Source organism: Callospermophilus lateralis, chromosome 18 (assembly GCF_048772815.1).
Source record: "Callospermophilus lateralis isolate mCalLat2 chromosome 18, mCalLat2.hap1, whole genome shotgun sequence".
In the NCBI taxonomy this organism is placed as follows: Eukaryota; Metazoa; Chordata; class Mammalia; order Rodentia; family Sciuridae; genus Callospermophilus; species Callospermophilus lateralis.
Window position 1 is genome coordinate 18,000,595 of NC_135322.1, and position 13,932 is coordinate 18,014,526.

The window sequence follows — 13,932 nt, forward strand, 5'->3', positions numbered from 1 at the left end:
TGCCAGAAGCATTCACTGAAGCCAAGCTGATCCTGCATCATGCTCTTGAATCTCCGTAACGATGGGAGTTTTTTCCTTTATAAAGTACCCGACTTTTAGTTTTGTATTTGTTATAGCAACACAAAATGGACAAATATATATTCCTTCATGACTCTCCATGTTATAGCCCTGCTTAGATTTGGCTCAGCTCATAAGCCCCCTATAAAATGAAGGATATTAATAGATAAGACAAGGTAATATAACAGGATAAGTAATGTTAAGCTATCCTGGCTATAAGTTAGAAAGAGTACTTAAAAGAACTTAGTCTGAGTGACTCCATTTTTAAGTTCCACCATAGTAACCTTGATATAACCCTAGTTATAAACTTGTTTTTTTGTAAAAGTCAGTTTTGTACTAGATGTGTTCGGAACAAGGTTGTGGTTATATGCATTGGCTGGCTGACTGCTAACTTTTGCTTCTGTGTCCTGCTGGCTTGCCTGCACCTACATTTTCAAGGATATGGTTTTTCCCCTTATAAACCCTATAGAACTCGGACCCAGCGCTGTTCCTGGCACAGACAGTTTGGGTCCTGCAGGGAGCAGTCTCCATCTGGCTAAACCAAGACTCTCCAATTTGGACAAAACTTGGACTGAGTGTGTTTTCTGAGTGATCAGCCCATAACATCCATATGTTCAGGATCATGGAAAAATCATATGTACTTGTTGTAGCCATATCTCCAGCATTGGTTTCAGTTTCCACCCACACCTGACTACCTTACCTTTTCCACTGGCTTAATTCCTTACCTGGATTTTTTTCATGCTATTTCATTGACTTTGGAAATAGCCCGTCTCTACTTACTTGCTTCTTTAGGTACAAGTCAAGTTTTGTCTCCTCCTGAGTTTTAAGCCCTTCTTATCTGCTCCCATATTCCTACAATTATTCTTTTCAATTATAATTTATTTACTAATTCATTTGTAGTCCACACTGATTATAATTACCCTTGTGGCAAGAGATGTCTTTCAACTCATTATAACTAGGGTCTAGGAAAGACTGTAGCATAGCGTCAGAAATGTTTTATAAAAATAATATGTAAGATTAGAAGGTTCAGTACTTTCCACCTTAGAGACAAAGTGGCTGATGGATACTGTGGCCTTGGCAGTGAGTGTCTGCTCTACACTGGGTTGGGCTTGGTCAAATGGGAGGAAGCCCTTATTAGGACCTGAGGGAGACCCAAAGATGAAAGTCTGTGAAAGCTCATTGGTATCCACATAGCTTATACCCAAGCACAAAGCAGGCTTGAGATTTAGTCTTTAGATGTGTGGCCTGCAATGGTGGAGTGATTGCGAACAAGTGATAGAGTAGTTGGTGAAGACAGGAGTAACTATGTCACTTCTCGTCTGTAAGGAAAAGAGAGAAAAACCCACATGCATAGAGGTCGCTGATGCATTTGGCAGGAGGTGGGCTTTAGGAAAATGATAAGGGATTAAGAAATCTGCAGCTGAGGAACTTGAATGCAAATTGCCTCCATTCCCATTTATAAGTGGAGTTCCTAAGCTCATATGGAATTTAAGAGAGAAATGGCAGGGACAGGGGGAAATAAAAGGGCCACAGTGGCCAGACATGGTGAATTCTTGTTTGACAGGGTATCGGAAACCTTTCCTCCCTGCGTCTTCTCTATCTTTGTGAGGCTGGAGAACTGGATCAACGACCCATATCAAGTTGTTCTTTTGTTAAACTTTCTAGCAGCAGAGGGCCCATTATAAATGGACCAGAAAGTGTCGGGCTCACTTCTAAAGAAGCAGGAATCCTCCAGCAGACCGGCAAGAGCTGATGAACGCCTGGCCTTTGAAGAAGGAGCTCATATCAACCTCCAGGAACGACTGCCTGCTCAAGTGACAATGGAGAAGAGCCAATTAGCATGTTGAGTGACAGATTTTGATATTTCTGAGTGACTGAATATTGGAGTCACTAGTAGTGGGCAATGGTTTTGTCAGAGAGTACTGCCTTGACGCAGGAGAGGCTGCCGGAGAGGAGCAACCAGCTGCTGAATCAGATACCAACAGCAGTGAGGTAAAGCCCAGGTCTGAGCGTTACAGTGGAACAACCTTCCAACAGTTTCGCCTATGTCCCATGCAGGCGACGGAATTGGGGTCCCTCTTTGTGGAGTGGGCTGGCTGCGAAATAAAAGGTAACAGAAAATGGTGAAAACCCCACAGTACATGGGAAGTAATTTTGAAAAGCTGGGGCAGGACGGCTCTTCAATCTTTGGGATCCAGCTTCCATAGTGGAAAGAGAGATGGAGCCCACATCTGCTTTAATTATGGGGGGGGGGACATCAACGGTTTTCCATGGAATGTTCTTTGCCAAATAAGGTAGGAAGTGGGTTGTATAATTCCCAATGGGTTATGACCAACTCTGGAGCAAGGAGAACTCTCTTCCTAGTAGAGTAAAGACAGGGATCTTCTTTGGGCAGTCTGATACCACGGGAAAGCTGGGATAGCTGCCCAGGAATAAAACCTAAGTCTCCATGGCTCGGTACCAAGCAAAGACCTCTCAAGTAGTTCACGGGGGGCTTCCCACAAAACAGGGCCCAGGACAAGGCAGCCAACAGCTACCAAGTGATCCCAGCCAGACAGAGGATCACTGGTGGACAGTGGCCAGGTAGCAGGAGGGGCAGATATGAAGCTTGCTGATGAAGCTGCCCATGAAAAGTCACCTGTTGACTGTGAGATCCTTGGAGTGGGGTGGGAAACTCAGAGAAGTGTTTTGGCTGCCAACGCCTTCAAAGAAAAGCTTACACTGTTCAAGCTGATGCAGGGGAGATACCATTGGAACACATGAAAAAGAAAGGGGACACAAGAAGAGGACAAAGGGTGGGCGAGGTCCAATGGCCAAGCCCAGTTAGACTCTCAAACTTTGAGCTTTAGCTCACTTGTCTGCAGCCATTTGGCACCAAGTGCCGCTCTACCCCCTATCTCCCAACCCCTTGCCCCTACCACCATAATTGCTCAGGAAGGACCACAGGGGCGCTCATCACCTGGCCTGGGGGCATGGGCTTCAGTAACCAGGGCCTGTAAGTCCTCCAGTGCCGCAGACTGGCTGGGCATAATTCAGGAGCCACTTGTCAAAAGAAACTAAATTTATTTTTAGAACTACACACGCCAAACAAAACAGCTCCTCAGGAAAAAACCCTCAGAGCCCAACTGCCACCACTGGCTTCCCACAAGCCACACAGCCCAACAACCTCCTCCTCCTCCCACAATCCTCCTGCTCTTGAGGCCGATTGGCTGGGTTGCATGGGCGGAGCCAAAAAAGTCCCCCAATGAGCAGCTCCGTGGTCTGAAAGGGCAGGGAAACAGCCCAATGAGCATCACTGCAGAGGAGCCAATCAGCTAGATGTTGCTAGATGTTGCTGGGGCCGCTGTGAGCCAATCATCAGCTGGTAGTCTGAAAGGGCAGGGAAACAGCTCAATGAGCATTTCCAATGAGCATCACCGCAGAGGAGTCAATCAGCTAGATGTTGCTGGGGCCGCTGTGAGCCAATCATCAGCCGGCAGTCTGGAAGTTTGCTGGCAGCTGGAAGTTTGCTGGGGCTCCTTCGGCTGTGGCTCTCAACATCTCCCCCTCTCTGTTTAAACAACAAGCATGTGGCTTAGGGACCATGCCTGCCTTAGGTCGTCCAATACTACATATGGTCCTTACCCGTCGTCGGATGAGCTGACCTCAAGGCGTCAGCCTCCTGTCTTAGGTGGGTACCATTGCAATTGGATCTTACCCGTCACTGACTACCGGTCCAGTATACAGCCACACCTGTGGAGAGGTCTTTGTACCAGCGGGGCGGTGAGGTTCTTTGCCTCACCTCTGTTGGCCCCCAAATTTTAGCTGAACGATCATGACAAGCAGAAGGGAGGAAGATACACCAAGCCAATTGACGGCTCCTTTTGGAAAAATTGTACCACCGATGACACCATCAGCATAAATACCCCAACACTACCACAAGTTGCTGCACTAACACATAGTTCACAATGCATACAAGTGAGTTCACAATGCATACAAGTGACACATAGTCCAGGCAAGTTCTGCAAGCAGTTCAGTGATGGCTATTGCAGAAGCTGTAGATTGGTTTTATCTTTGTCTTCACCGGCACTGGGATGAAGATAGGAATTCTGGCAATAATGGCTAAAGAAAAAATTATGTAACATTCCAGAAGACACTAAAAGAAAACAATTTTCTTAACAATTTACATTGTCTTCACTGGCACTGGGATGAAGAAGATAGGAATTCTGGCAATAATGGCAAAAGAAAAAATTATGTAACATTCCAGAAGGCACTAAAAGAAAACAATTTTCTTAATAATGGCTAAAGAAAAAATTATGTAACATTCCAGAAGGCATTAAAAGAAAACAATTTTCTTAATAATTTACATTATCTTTAAGAGAATTATTAAATATAATGAAAAGGAAAGGTGAAAGTAAAAAAACAGATCTGTTAACCTCCTTTTTTGTTCACATTTTAAAACAATCCTCAACAGCTGTTTACCCAATTTAAATTAAACCATTTAAATCACGTGAATAAAAAAAATTATTTGGATCCATTTTTTCATGAGCGCTCATAATATATGATATATGGACATACATTCAAACATATAACACAAAACACAAGTGTGCACACATACATACGACACATAACATAATAGTAAAGGCCTTATAACTTTTTACAGGTGAAATCTCCATTGCAATGTTTTAAAAACTCTATAGTCAAAAAATAGAACTGATCAGCAAAACATTAACCTAGGTCTGTATGAGCTCAAAAAACAAAATAGAACTTCATGATATGGGAAAGGGCAATAATAATATAGATATTGATAAAAGCATTCTGGTTCTGTCGCAGATGTAAGAATAACCAAACTGGAGTTCTGGATATCAGCTGTTATGGATTTGAGCTAAATCATCTTCTTTTTGGTCTGTAGAAGTCGCTTTAGTTAATCTGTCTGGAATCCAAATCAGCTGCTGTTCTTCCTGTGGAAACACATAAACAGACCCCTGACTCCAGGAAATCACTGGGTCAGGAACTTAGTTAATCTCTCTGGAATCCAAATCGGCTGCTGTTCTCCCCGTGGAAACACACAAACAGACCCCCGACTCCAGACAATTACTGGGTCAGGACCTTTCCATTGTCCTGTTAGAATATCCTTCCAAAGTACCTTGGGCTTAATGTACATTTTTTGGACACATATGCCTTTCCACAGCACTAAGTCCTGATGAATCCAAATTTAAAAAGTTTAGAGTAAAAAGGGTTATTTTAAGTTTATCTTTGGGGAATATATACCCCTTTCCAATTCCTTCTTTTTGCTTTAATAAGTACATTTTAATAGTTTGATGAGCTCTTTCAACTATGCCTTGTCCCTGTGGATTGTATGGGATTCCTGTTATATGAGTAATGCCAAATGATGAGCAAAATTGTTTAAAAGAGGTAGAAGTATAACCAGTATCTGTTTTTAATTGTTTTGGAACGCCCACAGTGGCAAAATTTTGGACGCAATGAGCTATAACATCTTTAGTTTTTTCTCCGGCATGAAGGGAGCCCATCAAAAATCCAGAAGAAGTATCAACTGTAACATGCAAATATTTTAATTTTCCAAATTCTGGCAAGTGTGTGACGTCCATCTGCCAAATATGGTTAGGTATCAATCCTTTAGGATTGACTCCAAGATTAACTTGTGGTAAAAAGGTCACACAATTTTGACATTGTTTTATTATTTGTCTAGCTTGTTCCTTAGTTATTTTAAAACGCTTTTGTAAAGTATTAGCATTGACATGGAACTTTTTATGAAAATTTATAGCTTCTTCTAGTGTAGAGAAAATATGTATGTCATGTGTAGTTTTATCTGCTAAATCATTGCCCAAACTAAGGGCTCCAGGCAATCCTGTATGTGCCCTGATATGTCCTATAAAGAATGGATCTTTTCTGTCCCAGATTAGACTTTGTATAGTGGAAAGCAAAAAGAAAACAGTAGAGGAAGGGGAAATCCTGCCAGCATCTTCAAGGGATACTATAGCATTAACTATATACTGACTATCAGAAAATAAATTAAATACAGAATTTTTAAACATCACAAAAGCCTGTAATACTGCCTTAAGCTCTACCTTTTGAGCTGATTGTTTGGGTACTAAAAATGTAAAAGTTTGATCAGGTGTAACTATTGCTGCTGTACCATTATTTGATCCATCAGTGAATATATTTGGAGCATTCCCGATAGGTGTTTTTCTTGTCATTTTTGGAAAAATTACAGGATGCGATGACCAAAAAGACAATAAAGGATTAGATGGTAAGTGGTTATCAAATGAAACATTAGATTTGCACATGATTATTGCCCAAGTATTTAACTCATTAGCTAACTCATCAATTTGATTCATAGTATATGGAGTAATAATTTTATTGGGAGAAATTCCAAACACTCCCTTTGCTGCTTTTATTCCTTTGAGTATTAATTGTCCTACAGCCTCAGGATACCTAGTAAGAATAGTGTTAGGAGAATAAGATAAATGTATCCATAATAATGGACCTTCTTGCCAAAATACTCCTGTAGGAATATTTTTTGTTGGTAGTACAATAAATAATAAAGGCAAACTTCTATCAATTCTATCCAAATGCATATTTTCCATATATGTTTCAATGATTTTTAATGCCTTTCTTGCTTCAGGCGTTAACATTTGGGGTGAATTTGGATCTGATGGACCTTTTAGGATATCAAGTAAAGGTCCCAACTCTCCTGTTGGTATACCTAGATAAGGCCTTATCCAATTTATGTCTCCCAATAACTTTTGAAAGTCGTTAAGTGATTTGAGTTGATCTACTCGTATTTGAATTTTTGGTGGACGGACCATGGTTGAGGATAATAGAACTCCTAAATAATTAATTGGAAAATTTAATTGTACTTTATCTATTGCTATCTCTAGATTATAATTTTTAATAAATTTGTAAGTGTGGCATAACATTCTAGCAATGTGTTTTTAGCTTTGTGTGCTAATAATACATCATCCATATAGTGAAATATTTGTAGTTCAGGATTTTGATTTCTAAGTGGCTAGATTGCTTTGTTAACATAAATTTGACACATAGTTGGGCTGTTAGCCATCCCTTGAGGGAGTACTTTCCATTCATATCTCTGATCAGGACCTTCATGATTCAGTGCAGGGATAGTAAATGCAAAACGTGGACTATCTTCAGGATGAATTGGAATTGAAAAAAAAACAATCTTTAATATCTATAACTAAAACATACCAAGTTTTTGGAAAAGCAGACAATTGAGGAATCCCTGATTGAGCAGGTCCCATAATAACCATCTCATTATTAATGGCTCTTAAATCTTGCAATAATCTCCATTTACCAGATTTCTTTTTGATGACAAAAATGGGAGTATTATGGGGAGATACAGAAAGTTGTATATGTCCTTCCGCTAATTGTTGTTTGACCAGATCATGGGCTGCTTGTATCTTTTCTTTAGTCAGGGGCCACTGAGGACCCCATACTGGTCTTTCTGATTTCCAAGTAATTTTTATTGTCTCAGTGGCCCTTTCTGAAAATCCAACCCATGTCTGTCTGTTCCTTGATCTATTTGTATTGGTGCTGCTATACCTTGTTCTTGTTTTCCTAATCTTTTTCCTTTCCTAAAGCCTTGTCTAGTCATAATAGTGGGTGCATTTTGGTTGATGTTATTTGTTAATGTCAAACCTAATTGATCTAGGACATCTCGTCCCCATAAATTTATAGGAAGATGATCCAATACATATGGCTGTATAGTTCCTTCACATCCTTCAGGATCCTTCCAATCTAATACCATTGCACTTCTATGGGGATTAGTCGCCACTCCTAGGCCTCGAAGCGTTTGAGTGGCTTGTTGTAATGGCCAATGTTTTGGCCATTCTTGACGAGAGATGATGCTAAGGTCTGCACCTGTATCCAGTAGCCCATTAAATTCATGTCCTTGAATATTTAGTTTTAGCATGGGGCGAGAATCTAAATTTAAAGACAGCATAGCCCAATCTACACCTGTGGAGCCTAATCCCTTGGAACCTCTTTCTACAGCACGACTGGAAAATTTATCATGTAGGCTTGGTATTATTAGTAACTGTGCTATTCTATCTCCTGGTGAAATTACTGATATACCATTTGGAGAACTGGCTATAATTTTTATTTCACCTTCATAATCGGGATCAATTACCCCAGGACTTATCATAAGTCCTTTTAGAGTAGAAGAGCTGCGTCCCAATAATAAGCTTACTGTTCCTTTGGGAAGAGGTCCTTTCACCCCTGTGGGAATGATTTGAACTCCCATCTCTGGAGTTAGTACTGATCTGGTGGAGGCGCAGATGTCCAACCCACTCCCTCTGGTTTGTCTGATGAGGGATCTGATGGACAATGTGTCCTGGGCACTACCCTGATGGGGTTGCTGGGTTCCTCCAGTGCTCCGTATATTTGTGGTTTTGGGCCCCGGAGCATTGGGTCCCCCTGTCCATTTTTTGGCAATGGAGCCCAATGCCTTTCTCCACGATATCGTGGATAAACACTTGGTCCTTGTTCGTTTTTTGATAATGGAGTACCCTCTATGGTGGTTTGAGAACGGCATTCATTAGCCCAATGTCTCCCTCTATGGCATCGTGGGCAAATACCCGGTATTCTACTCCTTTGATACCTAGTTTTGTTAAACCCTCCTCCTATGGGGCAATTCCTTTTAAAATGTCCTGTTTGTTCACAATTGTAGCATGTTCTTGGCCTGGAATCTAAAGCCTGTTTTACTGCAGCTGCCACAATTTGCCCTTGTTCATTAATGTCTCTGGCATCCAAAGCCTGTTTTACTGCAGCTGCCATGACTTGCCCTTGTTCATTAATGTCTCTACATAATTTAATATATGTGTTTAAATCTTCATGTTTCCATGCTCTAATGATATCTCTGCACCAACGATTCGCTTGGTCATAAGCCAGTTGTTTTATTAATGGCATTGCTTGTTCTGTATTCCCAAAAACTCTGGTAGCTGTTTGAATAAGCCTATCTACAAATTCAGCATAAGATTTATTAGCTCCTTGTATTATCTTAGATAATTGACCTTGTAAACCTCCATGTCCTTGTAAAGTCTTCCATGCCTTAACTGCATCTACAGCAATTTGTAAATATACACCAGGATCATATGCAATTTGTTGCTGCTGATCCTCATAAAGTCCCTTTCCTAACAACATATCTAGATTTCTCTGAGAATAACCAGCTGCTGCATTTCGCCTAGCTGTCTCCTTGCAAAATTCCTCATTGGCAACCTTCCATAACAGGTATTGTCCTCCATTTAGCACAGCTTTACACATATTAGCCCAATCTGCTGGCATCATGTTCAAGTTGGTAAAGGATTCGACCAAGCTTACAGTGATGGGTGCTTGAGGACCATAGGTTGTTACAGCCTCTTTTAGCTGCTTCACTGTTTTGAAATTTAAAGCATGGTAAATTTGCTGCCCTCCTACCTCAAATACAGGGCATGTTAATATTTGAGATCCTGTCTCAGGATCCGAACTATCAACTGAAGGGGTTTGGGGCCTCTCAGCATATGGAGGTGGCCTTGTCAGTTGGACACTTATGTCCTCTGGTGATAGAAAGGTGTTAGTAGCAGTCTCCTGTAGAGGTGGTGCTGTTGGTTGGACACTTAAGCCCTCTGGTGATAGAAAGGTTTTAGTAGCAGTCTCCTTTTGTAACTTTCCCCCTGATGGCTTTTTCTGCTCTAAACTTTCTTTCTCTGTCTGATTAGCTCAAAAGACCTTCTCCTTTACTTGAATCTTTTCCTCTTTCTGACTAACTTGAGAGACCTCCTCTTTTACTTGAATCAATATGTCTTCTCCTTCCTCTACCTTTGTCTGAATTGAAGGCTTTGGTCTAAGCAAACCAGATACCAACGTCCACAATGTCAATGTGCCAGCTGGCAGAGTTCCTGGGCTGTTCTTTTCTATTCTTTTAAAATCTTCACCATGATGGTTCCATTGTGATATATTTAACAACTCCTCCTTAAAAAGCCATGGGCTACATTTTTGCATTGTATCAACATATGCCCTGACTGTTCTTGATTTTACTGAGATGCCTTCTTCCTCTAATAATTTACTTAACACTCTTTCAGTTTGTTTTTTACTAATTTCTGATCCCGTATTTCTACTATAATACAACCCAACAAGATGACACCAAACAAAACCAAGACAGAATGAAATAAAAATGGAACAACAAAAATTCATTATAGCCTTTCTATCCTCCTGACATGTGCATCCGTCCTTTCTCCCTATCTGTTCCTCAGACGTAAATAGTTTTTCCTCAGATGTGAGCGGTTTTTCTTCCGTCTCACTCATCTCCAGGGACAGGCAACTTAAAACAAAAATGAAGCAAAACAAAAGAGGAATCTTAAAATGGCTACCCATCCTCTCACCCTGCCCTCAGGAGCGAGCAGTTTACTTACCCTCAGTCGCTCCCCGTGCGAGCCACCAAATGCCGCAGACTGGCTGGGCACAATTCAGGAGCCACTTGTCAAAAGAAACTAACTTTATTTTTAGAACTACACATGCCAAACAAAACAGCTCCTCAGGAAAAAACCCTCAGAGCGCAATTGCCACCACCAGCTGATGTTGAGAGCCACAGCCGAAGGGGCCCCAGCAAACTTCCAGCTGCCAGCAAACTTCCAGACTGCCGGCTGATGATTGGCTCACAGCGGCCCCAGCAACATCTAGCTGATTGACTCCTCTGCGGTGATGCTCATTGGAGATGCTCATTGAGCTGTTTCCCTGCCCTTTCAGACTACCAGCTGATGATTGGCTCACAGCGGCCCCAGCAACATCTAGCAACATCTAGCTGATTGGCTCCTCTGCAGTGATGCTCATTGGGCTGTTTCCCTGCCCTTTCAGACCACGGAGCTGCTCATTGGGGGACTTTTTTGGCTCCGCCCATGTGACCCAGCCAATTGGCCTCAAGAGCAGGAGGATTGTGGGAGGAAGAGGCTGGGTTGGGGTGTGTGGCTTGTGGGAAGCCAGTGGTGGCAGTTGGGCTCTGAGGGTTTTTTCCTGAGGAACTGTTTTGTTTGGCATGTGTAGTTCTAAAAATAAAGTTAGTTTCTTTTGACAAGTGGCTCCTGAATTGTGCCCAGCCAGTCTGCGGCACTCCAGCCCTAGCTACCTGGATCACTGGAGACAGATCCTGGCAAAAGTCAGAGGTGGGAGCAACCCACATCCCAGAAAGGGAGGGAGTAGAAATGAGAGGTTGGTGTTGCTTCCCGACTCTGCCCAGTAGCCAGGGATTCTATATCTTGCCTGTGCTAAGGTAGGGAAGAGAACAAGAACAAGAACAGCTGGAGCAGAATTATTAGTTCTATAGTTCCTTTGTTCAGCTTTTGTTTGGAAGATCTATCTAGTGATGAAAGAGGTGTGTAAAAGTCACCCAAAATTATTGCATTTTGGCATATTTGACTCTTGAACTTGAGAAGAGTTTGTTTGAATAACGTAGACGCTCCATTGTTTGGGGCATATATATTATATTGTTTTGGGGCATATATATTTATAATTGTTAAGTCTTGTAGGTGTATGGTTCCCTTCTTTATCCTTTTTGTATGTAGTGTCCTTCTTTATCCTTTTTGATTGACTTTAGTTTGAAGTCTACTTTATTTGATATGAGAATGGAAACTCCTGCTTGCTTCCACAGTCCGTGTGAGTGGTATGATTTTTCCCAACCTTTCTCCTTCAGTCTGTGGATGTCTTTTCCTATGAGATGAGTCTCTTGGAGGCAGCAGATTGTTGGGTATTTTTTTTATCCAATCTGCTTAATCTATGTCTTTTGATTGGTGAGTTTAGGCCATTAACATTCAGGGTTATTATTGAGACATGATTTGTATTCCCAGCCATTTTTGTTTATTTTTGGTATTTAATGTGAATTGGTTTCTCCACTGATTAGATTTTCCTTTAGTGTAATCCCTCCCTCTGCTTATTTTCATCATTGTTTTTTATTCCTCTTCATGGAACATTTTGCTGAGGATGTTCTGAAGTGCAGACTTTCTAGTTGTAAATTCTTTTAACTTTTGTTTATCATGGAAGGTTTTTATTTCATCATCAAATCTAAAGCTTAATTTTGCTAGATATAAGATCCTTGGTTGGCATCCATTTTCTTTCAGAGCTTGGTATATGTTGTTCCAGGATCTCCTGGCTTTGAGGGTCTGCGTTGAAAAATCTGCTGAGATACCAATTGGTCTCCCCCTATATGTGATCTGCTTCCTCTCTCTTGTGGCTTTTAAGATTCAATCCTTATTCTGTATGCTAGGCATTTTCATTATAATGTGCCTTGGTGTATATCTGTTATAATTTTGTACATTTGGTGTCTTGTAAGCTTCTTGTATTTGATTTTCCAGTTTGTTCTTCATGTTTGGGAAATTTTCTGATATTATCTCATTGAAGAGATTGTGCATTCCTTTGGTTTGAAACTCTATGCCTTCCTCTATCCCAATAACTCTTAGATTTGGTCTTTCGATGCTGTCCCATATTTCTTGGAGGTTCTGTTCATGGTTTCTTACTATCTTCACTGTGTGATCAACTTTATTTTCCAGATTGTATACTTTGTCTTCATTATCTGATGTTCTTTCTTCCAAGTGATCTAGTGTGTGGGTGATGATTTCTGTTGAGTTTTTTATTTGATTTATTGTATCCGTCATTTCAAGGATTTCTGACTGTTTTTTTTCTAGAGTCTCTATCTCTCTCTTGAAGTAATCTTTTGCTTCATGTATTTGCTCTTTTGATCTCATTGGTGGAGGGATCAATTTCTGCCTGTATTTGCTCATTTAAGTCATTCTTTAATTCACAGATCATTTTAATTATGAACCTTCTGAACTCATTTTCTGACATTTTATCAACTTCACTGTCCATGGGTTCTGTTATTATAGTATCCTGGTTTATGTGGGGCACTTTCCTCCCTTGTGTTTTCATGTTGTCTGTGTGTCTTCCTTTCCTGCAGTGTGGATCTGAGATATTACAGTTTCTACCCTATATTCTTGTAGTACCTATGCAGATTGTCTATGCCTCACCTTGATGTTGGGTTTCCAGACCCTGATGGTCCCTTTCAATATATGGTACTGCATCTAAAGGTGGTGGTGGCAATAGCCAAGGTAACTCAAGATAATAGTTGAGGTGGCCCAAGATGGAAGCAACGTCTTACAGAGGTGGGGCTGAAAGGGTGGGCCTCACATTCTCTTTGGGATTCCTGCTCTGAGATGCAGCTGCTTCTAGGCCCTGTCTGTTGTCAAAAAGTTAGGGGCTACTGTGTGGGGAAGGCTATGGTAATGACTGAAGTGTCCCAAGATGGAAGTAGGTTAGGCTTGGGCTCCCAGGTGTGTGTGGGGGGGCAAACTCGGACCTACTCTGGACCTGGTCCTGCGCCAGTCGGTGTGGGTGGATCTGGGCCGGGCCTGGGCTTCTGTGGTAGTCTGCTGGTCCAAAGAGGCAGTTCTGTGCCAGAGGCTGGGCTCCGATGGGTGCCTGCCTGTGGAGGGATGGTCCTGGGCCTACTGTGAGCCTGGATTCTGTCCAGGCCGGTGTGGGCGGATATAAATTATTATCTATAGTAATAAATATTTATAGGACACAGGGCGATAATTCAATGTATTATATTAATTTTTGAATATTTAAACCAACTTTGCATTCTGTATTTTTTTTAGGGATCTTTATTTATTTATTTATATGTGGTGCTGAAAATTGAACCCAGTGCTTCACACACAGGCTAGGCAAGTGCTCGACCACTGAGCTACAATCCCAGCCCCCAACTTTGCATTCTTGAGACAAACCCCATGAGTTGGCTGAAATAGACAATATCTTTTTATAATTGTAATATCTTCTCGATAAACTGATTTTTTTTCTTCAGTATTCAATGTCTTTCCTTTGCTTTTATAACAATTT